A 15,004-nucleotide genomic window follows, 5' to 3' on the forward strand; every position below is an offset into this window, starting at 1 on the left:
GTCCTCTCCCCAAATATTGAGCGGGAGGGGAGCCAACAACGGCGGGCAAATTTGAAAGGGGACAGCTAGTACAAGCTATCCTGACAAAAGCGGTCTCCGTCTGCAAAAGGCTGTGGTGGGGACGCCGTCTTGGGCTCCACGGTGACTCTGTCTTGCCGTCCTGCTGGTCTTGGTCTTGTTGCACCGATATGGAAACCTTTGCCTAATGCCTCGGTACTCCGCGCCTGCGCCTGCCTCCTTAGCACCAAAGTGGAAACAAGGATGCTGCGCGCGCTGGCGCCCGCCTGGTGCCGGTCGTCATGGCTCACGTCACGAGAGCCTCGCGAGGTTTGCCCCGCCTTGATATCTCCGCTCCTCGCGAGGTAGCCTAGTGAGGCTGCTCCCGAGGAGGTCTCGCGCCATCCGCCTCGCGAGGGTCTTGAATGCTTTGTTGGTGAAGATGGGCCGTACAGGCCCGCTAGCGTAGCCACGCCGTGGGCCGCAGGCAGGCAAGTCTGGGGACCCCCGTTCCCAGAACGCCGACAAAAGTGGACACTTTTGTGATGATAATTTTGGTAATGTCATGGAACACTTCTACGACAGCACATGTATGACTATCTTGATTCTGTCATAAAATCGTCATGGATGTACATGCATGACAAAAAAGGCGACCTACTGTGACAAACACGTATCATCATGGAAGTGTATTTTTTTGTAGTGAAAGCATGTCACTTACCTCTTGAATTAGAACATAAAGCTTATTGGACAATTAAAGAACTCAACTATGATTTCAAACTTGCTGGTGAGAAGAGGTTATTTGACATTGGCTCCCTCGATGAATGGAGAACCCAAGCCTATGAAAATGCCAAATTGTTTAAAGAAAAAGTTAAAAGATGGCATGACAAAAGGATACAAAAGCGTGAATGTAGGTGACCATGTCTTGCTATACAATTCTCGTTTAAGATTTTTTGCACGAAAATTTCTCTCTAAATGGGAAGGACCTTACATTATCGAGGAAGTTTATCGTTTCGGTGCCATTAAGATCAACAATGCAGAGGGCAACAACCCGAAGGTGGTGAATGGGCAAAGAATCAAACATTATATCTCAGGTACTCCCATAAATGTTGAAACTAATATTATTCATACCATAACACTAGTGGAGTACATAAGGGAAACCTTCCAAAATGCTCCAGAACCCTGAAAAGGAATAGATATGTGGTGTGATAAGTAAACCGACTCCAAAAGTTTTCCAATGGCAATTTTATTCAGTTTTGGAATATAAAAAAATAGGAAAATAAGAAGTAGTCTGAATAGCACACTAGGAGGCGACAAGCCGTGGGGGCCCGCCCAACCCCCTGGGCGGGCCTCCCAGGCTTGTGGCCACCTCGTGTGCCCTCTAGACTCCGTTTCTCCCAGAATACTTGTTTTGCACGGTAAAAATCATTATATAATCTCCTGAAGTTTTGACCACCATATCATGACAATATCCTTTGTTCTTGTTTCATGTTGTTTTCCTGGCAGATCTGAAAATATGTCGTCTCAAGATTCAGAGGGAGAGAGCTATGTCGCTGATTATATTGCAAACCCAAAGGACTATGGGAGGTAGATCATTACAGTTGGACTACAGAGGAGGAGGAAGACTTCGTCATGGAGAAAACAAGGGATGACAGCTCTGATCAAGATGAAGATCCACTACCTCAACCTGGAGATATGCATGTGGAATTCAAGAAGTCAAGCCTTCCTAACAGAGGAAACAAATCTAAGGTCCAATTTATCCCATCCGGTTTTCTGCAGGAAAGCAAGGAGGCATTATGCAGAAGGGTATTAAAGCTTGAGCTGGAGAACGAGGATCTCAGGGAGGAAAATTTTAGCCTCAAGTGCAAGCTGGAGAAAAATACAACCTCATCATCATCACTTTCGAAGAAGGAGACTTGAGTATATGGGTATGGGCACTCCCCTTGGCTTACACCAAGCTTGGAAGAGGTGCCCCAGTATCGTATCACCATCACATCTTTATATTTTTCGTTTATCTTAGTTTGATCCTTTTGGTTTTATCGTCATCTAGTAGAATAAAAGTTTTAGTATGATCTAGTCTTTGAGTTTTGCTTTGTGATCTATCTATGTAATCGAGTCCGAGAGTTATATAATAAAGAGTAGTTTTGAGTAGAGGGCTTTGCTTTCTTGCCTTGTTCTTGGAAAGAAAAGAATAAAGAAGTAAAAGGATTATATAATGATCTTATGGAGAGTGATGCTTCACATATAAGGAGTATGATGAATAAAATTTGTTGAGGATTGAGAAACATAGTATTGGTCATTGTTGCAATTAATAGGAAGTAATAAAGAAAGAGAGGTTTAACATATAAATACACTATCTTGGACATCTTTTATGATTGTGAGCACTCATTAAAATATTTTATGCTAATAAGCTGGTGTTGGACAAGGAAGACAACATAATGGGTTATGTTTTCTTATATCTGAATAGAAGTTATATTGTCATGGATCCTCCAACATGTTGAGCTTGCTTCTCATCCCATGCTAGCCCTATCTTTTGCACCAAGTAGAGATATTACTTGTGCATCCAACATCCATTAAACCAGTTTTGCCATGAGAGTCCACTATATCTACCTATGGATTGAGTAAGATCCTTCAAGTAAGTTGTCATCAGTGCAAGCAATAAAAATTGCTCTCTAAATATGTATGATGTTTTAGTGTGAAGAAAATAAACTTTATACGAACTTGTGATATGGAAGAAATAAAAGCGATAGACTGAATAATAACATTCTTTATCACAAGCGGCAATATAAAGTAACGTTCTTTTGCATTATGATTTTGTGCATCAAACCACAAAAGTGCATGACAACCTCTACTTCCCTCTGCGAAGGGCCTATCTTTTACTTTTACCTTCTACCTTTATACAAGAGTCATGGTGATCTTCAACTTTCCTTTTTACACTTTTTCTTTTGGCAAGCACTATGTGTTGGGAACAGATCTAGACATATATATCCAGTCGGATGTAGGTTATCATAGGCTATTATTGTGGACATTATCCTTGAGGTAAAAGGCTGGGAGGCAAAGCTATAAGCCCCTATCTTTCTAAGAGTCCGATTGAGGCTTTGATCTCATAAGTATTGTGTGAGATAGAAATAATGAAAGACTAAAATATGGTTCAGTATGTGGACTTACTACATAAAAGCTCTTTGACTCTTTCCGATATTATGATAAATTGCAATTGCTTCAACAACTGAGATCATAGTTTGTTAGTTTTCAATAAAGTTTTTGCTTCATACTTTACTTTGTGAACGAATTGTCACTTTAGCATGAGAGGTTATATGACAATATGTATTTGTTCTAAAGATTATCGTGATGCCCTCATGTCCGTATTTTATTTTTATCGACACCTCTATCTCTAAATAGGTGGTCATGATTATCAATTTCGGCTTTCGCTTGAGGACAAGCGAGGTCTAAGCTTGGGGGAGTTGATACGTCCATTTTGCATCATGCTTTTATGTTGATATTTATTGGATTATGGGCTGTTATTCCACATTATAGTACAATACTTATGCCTTTTCTCTACTATTTTACAAGATTTACATGAAGAGGGAGAATGCCGACAGCTGGAATTCTGGACCGAAAGGAGGAAATCTGAGAGACCTATTATGCACAACTCCAAATGTCCTGAAACTTTACAGAGAATTATTTCAGAATATATAAAAAATATTGGGTGACGAAGTAACAGAAGGGGACCCACCAAGAGGCCACAAGCCTGGGGGGCGCGTCATACCCCCTAGGCACGCCCCAGGGCTTGTGGGCCCCCTGGACATCGTCTGGTGCCCATGTTCTGCTATATGAAGTGTTTCTACATAGAAAATCAGAAGAGAGATTTCGGGACGAAGCGCCGCCGTCTCGAGGCAAAACCTGGGCGGAAGCAATCTAGGGCTCCGACGGAGCTGTTCTGCCAGGGAAACTTCCCTCCCGGAAGGGGAAATCGAAGCCATCGTCATCACCAACGATCCTCTCATCAAGGGAGGGTCAATCTTTGTCAACATCTTCACCAGCACCATCTCCTCTCAAACCCTAGTTCATCTCTTGTATTCAATCTTTGTCCCAAAACTTCAGATTGGTACCGGTGGTTTGCTAGTAGTGTTGATTACTCCTTATAGCTGATACTTTTTGGTTTATTTGGTGGAAGATCATATGTTCAGATCCTTAATGATATTCAATTCCCCTCTTATCTTGAACGTGAACATGCTTTGTGAGTAGTTACGTTTGTTCCCGGGGACATGGGAGAAGTCTTGTTATAGGTAATCATGTGAATTTGTATTCGTTCGATATTTTGATGAGATGTATGTTGTCTTTCCCCTAGTGGTGTTATGTGAACGTCGACTACATGACACTTCACCATGATTTGGGCCTAGGGGAAGGCATTGGGAAGTAATAAGTAGATGATGGGTTGCTATAGTGACAGAAGCTTAAACCCTAGTTTATGTGTTGCTTCGTAAGGGGCCGATTTGGATCCACATGTTTCATGCTGTGGTTAGATTTATTTTAATTCTTCTTTCATAGTTGTGGATACTTGCGAGATGGGTTAATCATAAGTGGGAGGCTTGTGCAAGTAAGCATAGCACCCAAGCACCGGTCCACTCACATATCAAATTATCAAAGTAACAAACGCGAATCATGTGAGCATGATGAAAACTAACTTGACAGTAATTCCCATGTGTCCTCGGGAGCGCTTTGCCTTATATAAGAGTTCGTCCAGGCTTATCCTTTGCTACAAAAAGGATTGGGCCACCTTGCTTCACCTTTGCTACACTTGTCACTTGTCACCCGTTACAAATTACCTTACTACAAAACTATCTGTTACCGACAATTTCAGTGCTTGCAGAAAATACCTTGCTGAAAACCAGTTGTAATTTCCTTTTGCTCCTCATTGGGTTCGACACTCTTACTTATCGAAAGGACTACGATTGATCCCCTATACTTGTGGGTCATCAGTAAGCCATGATGAAATAGACAAGGTTGCTTCTTCGTGGACCCTTCATGGCTGGAGCCCTCCGTGGACTCGCGCAGCCGTTACGCTCCGCGGCTTGAAGTCTCCATCAACATGGATGTATGATAGCACCACCTATCGGAACCACGCAAAGAATCTTCGTGTCTTCATTGCATTTGATTTTCCATCTCTACCCTTTACTTCTCGCACAATTGCATGGTCTACCATTTCTGCTGCCCTTTCTCTAGATATGAAAGTGTAGAAAGTCTTGGTGATTTCAACCAGTGCCAAATCTGCCTAAGTTTCAAGAAAACTAAAAACTGCACCTTTGGTTGATTAAAACTCTATTCACCCCCCTCTCTAGACCTATCTTCTGTAATCCTACACAATGAATATGTCACAACTATGCGCCTTTCTATCAAATGCCCAACAGTAATTTGTTTACCCACCATATGCTATGTGTTCGAGAGAGAAACCCGTAGTGAAAACTATGGTCCCCAGGTCTACTTTTATCATATTACTAAAATAAAAAATAGTTTGCTGCAATTTTATACTTTTTATTTTACTTTTGTTTTTATCTATCCATCACTATCATAATTAATCCATGCAAATAACGAGTTCAAGGGGATTGACAACCCTCTTTCCCGTGTTGGGTGCAAGTATTTTCTTTTGTGCGTGTAAGTGATGTCGAAGGGAATTTACTTGGTGTCGGCATGGAGCCAGTGATCTATGGGGCAATGCAGCCCCTTTGCTGGTTCGGTGAGGGGTGACGATCGATGCAGAGAGCAAACACAACAAGGAGCACACGATTTTACCCAGGTCCGGGCCGCCCGGGGGCGTAAAACCCTACTCCTGCCTTTGGGTGTATTGGTAGTGTTGTGCACAAGTACACGGAATGCTCTCCCCCGGAAAGAGGTGGGAAGAGAGCAGCTACATGATTACCTATGCTTGAGGGTTGCAGAGATTCGAACCATCTCTAATGTTGCCATGGCCCTCCTTTTATAGCTCAAGGGGTTACCACAGTGGCAAAATGGTCATTACAGGGGGTGATTAGATTGATACAAAGCTATTCATACCTAACTCTGGCAGTTAGGACAAAACACATTAAATGCGCTGCTAGGTGTCATGTGGAGGTTGAAGCCCGACAGGGTTGCCGCGCTCTTATCTAGCTACCTCCTATTAGCGTGACATGCCATTAGGACAGGTGTCAATAAAGGTGATTTACCCTCCTAGCAGGCTGACACACACGGTTTATGTCCACCTAAACACCTGCGGGATCGACACCTCATTATGAACGACCAGCTGGTCAGAGAGGCGGAGCGCCGGTGTTTGCGGGGAGCCCATGCCCAAGGGGCTTGCTGGCTCGTTCCTGCTGGAGTTGGTTGCTTTCATAGTGATATCTGCAGCTTGTTCCAAGGCTTGGTCTTCTTAATGCTCTCCTTGATCTGATGAAGAGCAACTTCTCTCGTTTAGTGGTATATGAGGCTTGGTACTTTACATAAGAATTCATAGCGCGCCTATGCATAAGTCAGGGCGGCAAACACTCATGTTTGTTGCATCGACACTTGGCTCGATAACCTTGGTTCCCATAGAGGGAAATACTTATCTCTACTATACTGCTTCACCCCTCCTCTACGAGAAAATCCTGCTACTTGTGAGCTGCGTTAGGATTTCCGCGAAGAGGAGAGGATGATGCAGTACAACAGAGATAAGTATTTCCCTCAGTTAACAACCAAGGTTATCAATCCAGTAGGAGAACCAAGCAACACCTCGTTAGCAGTACCTACACACAAAATAACAAATACTTGCACCCAACGCGAACAAGGGGCTGTCAATCCCTCCGCGGTGAATTGCAAAGATTTAACCTTGTAGTGATAGATAGATAAATAAAACACAATAAAATAAAGTAAATTAAACAAATTGCAGCAAGGTATTTTGGGATTTTAATATATGATAAAAGTAGACTCGGGGGCTATAATTTTCACTAGAGGCTTCTCTCTTGAAAATAGCATACGGTGGGTAAACAAATTACTGTTAGGCAATTGATAGAAAAGTGAATAATCACGACGATATCCAAGGAAATGATCATGGATATAGGCATCATGTTTGAGACAAGTTGTCATGGGATATCCGCGGCCACCTATGGGACCATGTGGCCCCTTGCTGGTTCGGCGGGGGGACGTCGCGTTGCACAAAGAGCAGAACAGCGTGCGGCAGCACGACAGAGAGCACACGAGGAATTTACCCAGGTTTGGGCGGCCGCGAGGCATAAGACCCTACTCCTGCTTTAGTGGATTGCTGGTGGAATGAGTGTGGTGACGCGTAGTACACTTGCCCGGCAGGGCTTGCCTCGGGGCCTCATCGACTATGCACGTATGGTCGCTTGGGTTCATCAACTTTCCAACCCTCTCTACGAGTGCCATGGGCCTCCTTTTATAGATTAAGGGGTCACCATAGTGGCAAAGTGGTCATTATCCACTGATATGATAGCGAACAATGCTATCATACCTAACTCTGCGGGCTGACAGGGTGCATTAAATGCGCCGCTTAGTGTCACATCATTGGTCGCCCGGCAAGGCCTGCTAGGCTATCTCGCCAGCTCCACACCTGTTCCCTTGACACGTCGCAGGACGGGTGCCATCTGAGGGTTTCTTCTGTAGGAAACGGGAGCCATGTGGCGAATGGCTGCCACTTAATCATCGTGCGGCTTGACACTGCACTGATTGACGACGTGAGTCGTGTTGGAGTGGTTGGTGGGGTGATTCTGCCCCCGCGAGCCCCGGCAGGCTCTGCCGGGGAGCCTCGATTGCTTGCTTCTGGTGGTGGCCTCACCCCTTGCCGGGCTCGCCTGCCCGGCAAGGTAGGCCCTTCTCTTGCCGATATCTTGCTCCTCTGGCTTGATCTTGGTCTCTCTGGGCTGCACGTTGGTTCTTCAAATCTCTTGGTTTTTCAATCTCTGACTCAAGCTGTTGCTTCAATCTTGATCTTGTGCCTCTGCACAGTTGGGCAACAGACCCAGGGTTTGTTGCACCGACAGAAGCCCCCGGGCCTGCCCCGAACGCGCTACTGAGCGTCGTCAGGGTAGGGCCTAATAAGTGCACAGGCAGGATCGCTGAAGTGGTTAGCCCCTTGAGGTTTCCTTTGCTGCTTCATTAGTCTTGATTTTGGGCCAGTTTCCATTTTCCCCGCGCGTGGTGTAAAGCCAATAATGGTGGGGCCATGGCAGTGATGGCCCGTGAATGACTTTAACGCACGGGGTAGAAACTGCCAATTTACTCCTCCCACAGCGCGCCCTTATCCTTAGCCACGTATGCTGCATGCATCACGCGGGGTAGGTAACGGAGGCGCGTGGCGCGGGAGAGCATCTTGGAGAGGGTCCGCCCGCCTTGAATTGGCGGAGGAGGGTGTCGGTGTCAAAACCGGCGGATCTCGGGTAGGGGGTCCCGAACTATGTGTCTAAGGTCGATGGTAACAGGAGACAGGGGACACAATGTTTACCCAGGTTCGGGCCCTCTCTATGGAGGTAATACCCTACTTCCTGCTTGATTGATCTTGATGAATATGAGTATTACAAGAGTTGATCTACCATGAGATCGTAATGGCTAAAACCCTAGAAGTCTAGCCTGTATGACTATATATGTCCTTCGGACTAAGCCCTCCGGTTTATATAGACACCGGAAGGGACTAGGGTTGTACAAAGTCAGTTAGAGAGAAAGGAATCTTCATATTTGGACGTCAAGCTTGCCTTCCCTGCCAAGGAGAGTCCCATCCGGACACGGGAGAGTGTCTTCGGTCTTGTATCTTCACAGCCCACTAGTCCGGCCCATGTCCAACAGGCCTGACGCCTGAGGACCCCTTAGTCTAGGACTCCCTCAGTAGCCCCTGAACCAAGCTTCAATGACGAGGTGTCCGGCGCGCAGATTGTCTTCGGCATTGCAAGGCGGGTTCCCCTTTCCGAATACTCCAAGATAGTCTTCGGACAGAATGAACATGTCCGGATCTGCAACATAAGTACCACACACACAACCGCAGAGAGTATAATATTTCACGAGTCCAATCCGCTGACAACTTTTTGTAAGGTGACATCACGTCTGCCCGGTCATTATTTCGAACCGTTTTCATCTGCCGTTCCATGTTTCGAGATGCGGTTTTCATTGGCACGTCTTGTCAATGCAGAGATCGTGTCCCCTTATTGCGGGATTCTCATCAATACGGGCGTGGGTAATCCAACCGTGCCGTTTGCACAACCCTTGGGAACAGGCGAGTTTTAAGGCGAGTGGGGAGGCGCTTGATATTCACTGCCTTTATAGGGAGATAAGTATTCCCCTTCTTCACCCACGCCTTTTTTCTCTCTGCCCTTCCATTCTCGAGCTCCAGCGCCCAAGTCCTCATCTTTTTCGCCTCAAGAAAGCTCTCAACCATGTCTAGATCTGGAGGGCAAGGCAAGTGGATGGCCTCCTCCGTCAAGGAGAAGGACATCACTGAGCTTCGGGAGGCCGGGTATCTGGCGAAAGAAATCGCCCACTGGCTTCCGGCAAAGGGGCAAGTTGTCCCCACCCCGTAGCCCAACGAGAGGGTGGTGTTCATCCCTCATTTCGTCCGCGGGTTAGGGTTTCCTCTCCACCCTTTCGTCCTCGGACTTATGTTCTACTACGGGCTACATTTCCACGATCTAGCCCCAAACTCCTTCCTCAACATCTCGGCATTTATTGTCATGTGCGAGGCCTTCCTCCGTGTTCCTCCCCACTTTGGACTATGGATCAAGATCTTCAACGTAAAGCCGAAGGTGGTGGATGGCCAACACGCGGAGTGCGGAGGTGCCATGGTGAGCAAGATGCCCTATATCACATGGCCCAAAGGTACTTTCGTGGAGGCTGTCAAGGAGTGGCAGAAGCTGTGGTTCTATATCACAGAGCCTCGTGACGCCACCTGGGCCGCAGCTCCTGAGTTCAAATCCGGAGCTCCAATGCGGCTCACCTCCTAGATAGAGAAGGGCCTAAATTGGTCTTCGTCAGACGAGCTGATAGCGCTGCAAACATGCATCCAAAGAATGGTGGATAAGAACATCAAGCTCGTCCACGTGATCCAGGTGATGCTAGTTTGTTGGATCCTTCCATGCCAGAGCCGAACATGCCCTTTATGGGAATTTGATCCGGAGAAGCACCAAACCTTGGAAAGATTCTTCGGAACCACTCACGATGATGTCTGGAAGTTGCTCTTTAAGGGCAATGAGACGCCGCCGGCCATAGACTCGGACCGCGGGCACGATCTTGTCCATCCTGCCAGTGCGGTAAGTATTTCTCGTCTCAAGGTACATCCTCTACTTGCTTGTTCAAGGAAGATAGCTAAAACTTCACCATTTATTTTTTCAGGTATGGACAGAGAAAGCGGAGCGGATTCGGTGTCCGGCTCCGCTGCCCGAGGAACCAGTCATCCCGCTCCTGGTGAAGATGCTTGTTCCGGCGCCCTACAAAGCGCCGGAGGAGAAGACCAAGGGGGGCCAAAAGCGGCCCTCGCCGCAAGGGCGCTTCAAACATGACGTCCGAAGACAAGACTCACTCCTCTGCCGCCGAAGACGATGATGAGGAGGAGGAAGAAAGCAACTCTCCCCCTGATGGGGGGAGGAAGAAGAGGGCGGCCTCCACAAATCTGGAGGCGGAGGTGCCCAAGAGGGGGAAGGGCCTCCTCGCGGATAACTCCGCATGGGTCGTCGACAACAGCCCAGAGCGACGCCCCCGAAGCAAGCCCCTGGCCGCATCGTAAGCACTACAAACCTGTATACGTCCATGTATCCAGCCTCTCCTCTTTATCGTATTAATATTGTTAATTATGCTATTGCAGTCCGGCCCATGACAGCTCCCAGCGATCCTCATCAAGAGGTTTGTTGGATTCAAAGGCGATGGCCAGCGAGTCACCACCGGCCGCTTACTCTCCCACAGCCAAGGGCGACACCGAGGTGCTGTGCCGAAGGATCTTCCTAGGCCAGGGAGAGGCTCAGGAGGCCGTCAGGGTGGCGCCAGAGGGCGAAACCTCGGCCGCCGGATACATGGGGGAGCAGATCCCCATGGAGACTGGCGATGGGGGCCATGTTCAGTTCGGCCCCCAACCGGATACGGTTCCGGAGACCTATACGGCTCCGGAATCTGGCGTGCAGCCTCCTTCAAGAGAAGGAGGTGTGCCTATCCCGCCGGTGACCTCTGTCCAACCAGAGGCACCGGATAATCTGCTGGAAGCGCTACAAGGCGCTTCCATCATGGAGGAACACCGTATCCTTATGGGTACGGTGATTGAGAGGGTTCAGTCCGTCAAGAGCAGACTGAACGAAGCCTGCGGCAGCCTGCTAACAGGCTTTGAGGTAAGCGACGCAAAAGAAAATGTCCCAGTATAGACAGTAGCCCCTGAGACAGTGTCCGGTGTTCGGAAAGAAAAGCCGGACAGAGGATCAATTTATTTTTGCAGGGAACTAACTAAAGATGTCTTATATGCATGAGTAGGCATCGTTGCTGGCCGCAACCTCTCATGCTGCAGAGGTCTCCAGACTAAAGCAGAGTCTGGAGCGGGCCGAAGAAGAGCTCGGCCTTGTAAAAAGGCAACTGGAGGAAAAACAAGGTATGTTGCGACTTGTTGTATATTTGGAAAGAATGAGTGATGTGTATTGACCGTAGTGCCATGATATTTGTAGGGGCGGTGACCGAGGTCGAGGTCCTTAAAAAGGCCCTGGCCGAAGCCGAGGAGAAAGCTGCCAAGGAACAAGCCGCTCGTAAGAAGCTCAAGGCCAGGCTTAATGAGGTCCAACAAGAGCTCCAGGATGCCGTGAAAAAATGCGAGACCTTGGAGTGCGATGTTTCGGCTCGAGAGACCGAACTCGCCAAGGCTCGCCAAAGCGCGGAAGAGGCCCGAGTTAAAGCCCAGGGCGCCCTCCAGGAGATCCAGGAGGCCAAGAAAATCACGGCGGGTAAGGCGTTTAGTATGCAAAGCAAGTATGTGAAGAAGAAGTATTTCTTACTAACCCGGATTTGGAGTTCCCCAGGGGCGTTTGCGGATCTGCCATGCAGTGTTTCTGATGCTGCGGAATTCTTCCGAGCCGGAGAAGGGGACTCAACGGAGAAGCTGTTTTGGTCGCAATACCTTGCGCCAGAACATCCGGTGCCCTTTAGTGATCAGCTATAACAGCTGGTCGAGCTGCATAGGGTGTCCGAACTGTCCATGAAGGATTTAATAATCCGGCTGTGGCCTGCCGAAGCTATACCCAACAGCTACTTCGGCCTCGTGAAGCGGCTAGTGAATGCCTGCCCTCGGCTAGACGTCGTCAAGTGGTCGGTCTGCATCGAGGGCACGCGCATGGCCTTCGCCCGCGTCAAGGTGTGGTGGGCAAAGATGGACACCGTCAAGCTTGTGACTGAGGGACCGCCTGAGGGCAAGGAGCACCGCATGCCCGAGCGGTATTTTGAAGACATCCTGGAGGGGTCTCGTATTGTGGTGACGCAATGTGCGCAAGACATTAATTTCGAATGAATACATTCATGTTGTCTCTGCCTTGTATGATGAAACAAAGTTGTTATGTAATATAATGTTTGTTTTTTAAAAAAATTCACCTCCCGTGCGGCCGAGTTGTGTGAAATCTGAGAGTTGGCCAGTCATCGGCGTCTGCCCCCATGTAGGTAGTACAGGGGTGTTTGGGATGTAATCTAAACACTCTTGATCCAATTGTTTGGTCCTTGAAGGAGGTGTTTAGCACAACAAACCAGGCAATCGGACTATACGTGTTTAGGACCCTCACTTAGCCATAGGAGTTTGACAATAAAGATATAGGCGCAGCCCCTAGTATCCGAGCTAGGATGCTGTAAACACCTGATCGGGTAAGTACCGATCCCTCGCGTAATGCAGAAAAAATCTCTAAGGATTTGAGACCTCCAAAGAGCTGACCGGCTATCGCCGCATCATGACAGTCAGTTTTCGGCTTTCTCTACTGAGGTGCTCATCCGGGTAAACCAGGGCACAATCGCAGTAGTTCTCCCTTTACTACCCTAGCCGATATAACGGAACGTAAGGTAGCAAGCACAGGAGCCGGGCAACCCAACTATTGACCAAAGACATGATTCAGAGCCAATGCATATAGTGCTAAATTCGGGGTGCCGAACTATACTGTAAAAGGTGTTCGGACTTTGTTGCCGTATTGCGGGGTGCTATGAAGCCCCTGACAAATTAAAATGTACCAGAGTGTACTGGTGCTATTTGATAAAATTATCAAAAAAAGGAAAGGAGAAAGAAGGGAGGGTAGTAAGCTAGAGCCGCAGAATTTGGGCCGCAAACTATTTCCATGATAATTTGATTAATACGTCAAAGCGCATTTGTACAAGTAGTGCGATAAGCAACCGGCTATTTAACATGCCATAACCAAGGGAGAGCTGCATGTGGGTCCTGCAAACAGGTAGAGTGGTCGTTAAAGAGACCACCAAAAAATTCCACTATACGTCCATGCTTACTGCCGTCTTGGTGTATTTATCCTTCCAAAGGACCTGCGATTGGGCCATCAAGGAAGGCCTGTGCAAAAGAAACCTGAATAGGAGAAAAAGGAAACAGTGAAAGTATGTGTGTCCGGGGGCGGTCGAGCCGTATTGTGGATCACAAGCTAGTTATGCCTCTGTCTATGCCCATGGTATTTTGAGTGCGTAGTTATGTACGCGCGGTACGAATGCCACCACTTGAACGGGACTAGGACGGAGGCCGAATTGCTAGTCGATCTCTTGACGAGCCGAGCTGTCCTGCTGCAGAATAGTCTGGACTCTCTTGACAGTGTTCGGGAGCTCGGCCGCCGAATTAAGGTTCTGCTTGTACATGCCGCTCTGTACTTCTACTACTAATGCAGCGGTGTGCTCCTCGGTGTGGAGGGAGCGTTCCGTGTTTCCATTAACTGTTATGACGCCGCGTAGTCCGGGCATCTTGAGCTTGAGATAAGCATAGTGTGGCACCGCATTGAATCGAGCAAATGCGGTTCGTCCAAGCCGTGCGTGATAGCCGTTGCGAAATGGGACGATATCGAAGATTAACTCTTCGCTTCAGAAGTTGTTCGTAGATCCGAAGACAACCTCTAGTGCGATTGTGTTGGGGAACGTAGTAATTTCAAAAAATTTCCTACGCACACGCAAGATCATGGCGATGCATAGCAACGAGAGGGGAGAGTGTTGTCCACGTACCCTCGTAGACCAAAAGCGGAAGCGTTAGCACAACGCGGTTGATGTAGTCGTACGTCTTCACGATCCGACCGATCAAGTAACGAACGCACGGCACCTCCGGGTTCAGCACACGTTTAGCCCGATGACGTCCCTCAAACTCCGATCCAGCCGAGTGTTGAGGGAGAGTTTCGTCAGCACGACGGCGTGGTGACGATGATGATGTTCTACCGACGCAGGGCTTCGCCAAAGCACCGCTACAGTATTATTGAGGTGGCTATGGTGGAGGGGGGCACCGCACACGGCTAAAAGATCAAATCAATTGTTTTGTCTCTAGGGTGCCCCCTGCCCCCGTATATAAATGAGCAAGGGGGGAGGTGCGGCCGGCCATGAGGAGGCGCGCCAGGAGGAGTCCTACTCCCACAGAGAGTAGGACTCCCTCCCTTTTCCTTGTTGGACTAGGAGAGGAGAGGGAAGGAGAGAGGGGGAAAGGAAAGGGGGGGGGGGGGCGCCGCCCCCCTCCTTGTCAAATTCGGACTTGGGGGGGGCTGCCCCTTGGCCGCCTCTCCTCTTCCACCAATTGGGCCCATGAGGCCCAATAGCCTCCGGGGGGGGGGGTCCGGTAACCCCACGGTACTCCGATATATACCGATAACCCCCGGAACCATTCCGGTGTCCGAATATAGTCATCCAATATATCAATCTTCATGTCTCGACTTTTCGAGACTCCTCGTTATGTTCGTGATCACAACCAGGACTCCGAACAACCTTCGGTACATCAAAACTCATAAACTCATAATATAACTGTCATCGAAACTTTAAGCGTGCGGACCCTATGGGTTCGAGAACTATGAAGACATGA

The sequence above is a fragment of the Triticum aestivum genome, chromosome 5D (genome assembly GCF_018294505.1).
Source record: "Triticum aestivum cultivar Chinese Spring chromosome 5D, IWGSC CS RefSeq v2.1, whole genome shotgun sequence".
Lineage (NCBI taxonomy): Eukaryota > Viridiplantae > Streptophyta > Magnoliopsida > Poales > Poaceae > Triticum > Triticum aestivum.